A 235-nucleotide genomic window follows, 5' to 3' on the forward strand; every position below is an offset into this window, starting at 1 on the left:
ACGTTTGGCTTCTCAGTCCCAAAGCTTTAAGAACTAGTGCAATGCGTGTGCCTGCTAGTAAACAGGAGACAGATGGGAGCGAGGACTCTACCTGAGAGGGTATAAATGACGTTGCACTAGGGCTGACATCCGTCCCATGCAAATAAGGCACTATAAGCCCGCTGAAGGCCGAGACAGACCGCCGCGGCGCGTCGGCTCCCAGACACCGCGGGCACGGAGAGAAGTGCGCACGCGC

The sequence above is a fragment of the Vulpes vulpes genome, chromosome 1, assembly GCF_048418805.1.
Source record: "Vulpes vulpes isolate BD-2025 chromosome 1, VulVul3, whole genome shotgun sequence".
Taxonomy (NCBI): domain Eukaryota; kingdom Metazoa; phylum Chordata; class Mammalia; order Carnivora; family Canidae; genus Vulpes; species Vulpes vulpes.